Source organism: Macrosteles quadrilineatus, unplaced genomic scaffold (genome assembly GCF_028750875.1).
Source record: "Macrosteles quadrilineatus isolate MER2022 unplaced genomic scaffold, UCM_ALF_1.0 Scaffold_9__3_contigs__length_116548681, whole genome shotgun sequence".
Lineage (NCBI taxonomy): Eukaryota > Metazoa > Arthropoda > Insecta > Hemiptera > Cicadellidae > Macrosteles > Macrosteles quadrilineatus.
The window spans coordinates 40,777,478-40,782,006 of record NW_026542602.1 but is presented as its reverse complement, the minus strand read 5'-3'; positions in this window follow the sequence as shown (position 1 = coordinate 40,782,006).

Genomic DNA, 4,529 nt, shown 5'->3' with positions numbered 1-4,529 from the left:
CAGTTATGAGTGAGGACATGGTTTAAGAAATTTCGGTTCTTTTTGAAGTTCGTTCGCTACGCTCACTCACCTTTAGGTTGGAGCTCGTTCGCTGCGCTCACTTTCCTTCAGGTTAGCTCGTTCGCTACGCTCACTTGCCTTCAGGTTAGCTCGTTCGCTACGCTCACTCGCCTCCAGGTTGAAGTTCGTTCGCTACGCTCACTCACCTTTTGCTGTTGTCATAAATGTAAAAGAAATAATAGTGCTAGTGCTGAACCCTGTTGGTAATCCTTGTAACTTTTAATGCTATTGAACATCATAGAACAGAACCAACTTGTTTAATTGAAACAGCTGTTAAGATTCATTAATTCCATTTCTCATAAGGTTAACATGGGAAACTCCAGAGCCACTGGGGCGGAGCCCCGAAGGATTTTTTGGGATAAAAATATGCCTATATGTTAATCGGGAATGTGAGCTATCATCATGCCAAATTTCAGCCCGATCCGACCAGTAGTTTTTGAGATTAGCTCATACAAACACACACACAGACACCACCTCTTCTTTATAATAGTATAGATAGATGGATTAAGGATTTTTTTAAAACTGAAATGGTTTTTTGGTATCCTAATTTAAAGATTATATTTTAAAACGATTCAGTTTATTTCAGAACGGACCCACTTTTTTTTAGAAATTGTGATTGTTTTTCTATGGGCTGTTTAACATAATGAAATTTGAAAACAAGAAAAAACACATGCAATTTTAGACTAAAATTTAAATGACATTTAGAATCTGAAACGAATTGGATGACAGGAACACCTATGTCTGTGACAGTCGCTAGTCATTTAAACTTTGTAAATGAATAGAAACTCGGATGAATATTCAAAGTTAAAATAGAATGAGTACGTATGATGCATTTGTATTATTTTATCTGGGGTTTAAATTTTAAGGTACTTAGAAACCTCGTATTGAAATATGGCGTATTACGTTTTACTAATTATGGTTTCTTAGTGTCAAACTTAAAAAATACTTTCCATAGATACCAATTTAGTGAGATTGAGAAACAATTCCATTCGTGAAGGATCCACTGAACAAAAAACACGAACATAAAACAAAGGATGGTTTTATGTTTTGGGATCATGTTTAGGTGAAAGCAAAGTTGGGTCACATACACACCTCTACGTGACAGATTTGTAAAACAAGACATATAATGCAGGGTGCTAGGCTCATGTTTAGGATATTAGTCAAAGCCCAGTTGGGACACATATAACCTCTACGTGACAGATTGTGTAAACAATACATGTTTAGGACATTAGTCAAAGCCCAGTTGGGACACATACAACCTCTACGTGATAGATTGTTTAAACAATACACATGATGCAGGATGGCACACTCAGGTTTAGGACATTAGTCAAAGCCCAGTTGGGACACATACAACCTCTACGTGACAGATTGTTTAAACAATACACATGATGCGGGATGGCACACTCAGGTTTAGGACATTAGTCAAAGCCCAGTTGGGACACATACAACCTCTACGTGATAGATTGTTTAAACAATACACATGATGCAGGATGGCACACTCAGGTTTAGGACATTAGTCAAAGCACAGTTGGGACACATACAAACTTCTACGTGACAGATTTGTAAAATAAGACACATAATGCAGGGTGCTAGGCTCAGGTTTAGGATATTAGTCAAAGCACAGTTGGGACACATACAAACTTCTACGTGACAGATTTGTAAAATAAGACACATAATGCAGGGTGCTAGGCTCAGGTTTAGGATATTAGTCAAAGCACAGTTGGGACACATACAAACTTCTACGTGACAGATTTGTTAAACAATACAAATGATGCATTGTTCTAGGCTCAGGTTTAGGATATTAGTCAAAGCACAGTTGGGACACATACAAACTTCTACGTGACAGATTTGTTAAACAATACATATGATGCAGGGTGCTAGGCTCAGGTTTAGGATATTAGTAAAAGCACAGTTGGGACAAACACAAACTTCTACGAGACAGATTTGTTAAACAATCATGTGATGCAGGGTGCTAGGATCAGGTTTAGGATATTAGTCAAAGCACAGTTGGGACAAACACAAACTTCTACGTGACATATTTGTCAAACAATACATGTGATGCATTGTTCTAGGCTCAGGTTTAGGCTATTAGTCAAAGCACAGTTGGGACAAACACAAACTTCTACGTGACAGATTTGTTAAACAATACAAATGATGCATTGTTCTAGGCTCAGGTTTAGGATATTAGTCAAAGTAAGGTTGGGACAAACACAAACTTCCACGTGACAGATTTGTTAAACAATACAAATGATGCATTGTTCTAGGCTCAGGTTTAGGATATTAGTCAAAGCACAGTTGGGACACATACAAACTTCTACGTGACAGATTTGTTAAACAATACATATGATGCAGGGTGCTAGGCTCAGGTTTAGCATATGTTGCAGGATGGTAGGCTCAGGGTTAGGACAATACAAGTTTAGCTCGGTGGTTCTGTTTAGTTACATTTATTTGTTATAGTTTATTTATAGTATTCCTACAGTCATTTGAAGATTAAAGCCTGTTCAAACTGTTCATACATTACACATGAAACTAATTTGATTAAAAGATTACAACTTTGAAATTACACCTATTCTGTATCCCTTTCAATAAAAATGATTTACCTAATACTAATTGACTTATTACTGTTGTAATTACTTTACAACAACAACAAAAAACTGTTTAATTTCAAGCATACTGTATTTTTTAAGTTTTTCGCCTTTTTTAAAACCTTAACGAAATACTAGTTATATTATACGTCCATCAAATTAGAGAAAATGTTTTTTTATGTTTAGCTGTACAGCCTATTGCACTTACATTCTCTTCTGAATTATTTTTGATCAGAAACCATCGGTTTTACCATAGATAAAACATACAGTCTATGTTATTACTTTATATAGTAGGTATATGGTCGTTGTTTTAAACTAGGAAATTATTCTAATATTGTCATTCATCATAATAATTTTGATATTTCATTTAGAGTAATTTTATTGAGATTCTAATCAGATAAGTGACTAGATACCATTGTTATATGTACAACCTCAGAGTAATATTAATCTGAGGTACAGCAGACACAAAGACTTACAGACTACACACGGTCATGTTCCCCTCTTTTACAAAGAGAGGTCTGCAAGGAGCTTCATACTCAGCATTGACTGCACTGAGGAATAGTGTTTTGAGTTATGAGCTTCACACTTGGCGGTTGAAGTCTAGCAGTGGGTGACAACACCAAGCCTCTTGGCGTCATTATTGGTAGAAATTTCAGTTTTTCATATCAAGTCACGCATATTTTTGAACGTGCAATAAGGGGACCTAGAGTAATGGTTTAGAGGTATGATGCCTGTGACTGCAACGATTCAACTAATGCAGCCACCGATACTGTCAGAATGTTTCCACTGTATTCCTGGATGTGGCAAGAGTACCATTAGGGAAACATGTACCAGGTACAGCGGATTCAAAATTCCGCTATTCAATTATCATGAACTATCATATCTGCCACAAAGAATGTATCATAACTCGTCCTAGTCTGTGAAGCGGTCCGCCTGCTGACCAAAGTTTTTTTTTAATATTCTGCATGCTACGGAAATGTTGTGTCGTGGCATGCAGTATGGAACACATCCACACTCACTAAGAGAACAATTTACTATCATTTATTTAAATCTGTGTATAAGTAAAGCTTATAATCAATTGAGATTGTACTAGAGTTACAAGTTTCTAGTACTGTAAATACTGTATATTTAAACATACAAAGCATATGTTAATAAACAATACTTATCTATGTCACACAAAAGAAATCTAAAATAAGAGATAAACTATGCTGTATGGGTCTATAAATGACAAAAAGCTACAGTGTTTTGATCGTTTAAATAACTAAATAAATTCAGGCATATGCGATATCATGGATAGCGTTACCTCATTGTTCGCTAGAGTACATGAGCTACCACGTTTACTCTTAGTGTGATAATGAAAGATATTTCTAACTAATTAAACAGTTCATACATCAAAATGCATATGATCGTGATATTAGACCGAAAGGTGGAATGACATGATGTATTGTATTTAACGCTCTCCTATAGATTACAACTTTTAATTTAGATAATATTTATACAACTAACTCTATTACCAAATAGACTGTTCTGAATCATGCAACACTAAAACTTGTATTTATCACCTAAACTAATAACTTTGAAATCATTGATATTAAATCAAATTTGGATAAGTAGTATTTTGTAATATAAATTTAAAACGAACATAAATAAACGTTTTATGATTATAGTTTTTCACACCACTTTATGGAGTATGGTTAACGCAGAATAATTTATTTTTGATAGCTCAAGTATGCAAACTGGGTCTGAGGGATTTGGTGATTCAACTACCAAGGAAATTGCATTCCGTTATCAGGGTTTTTGGGAAAAATATTTAACTACGAAATCAGTTACGATAATTTATATCACATTGACAGTTTTTTTTTTTTTTTTTTTTTTTTAGTTTAT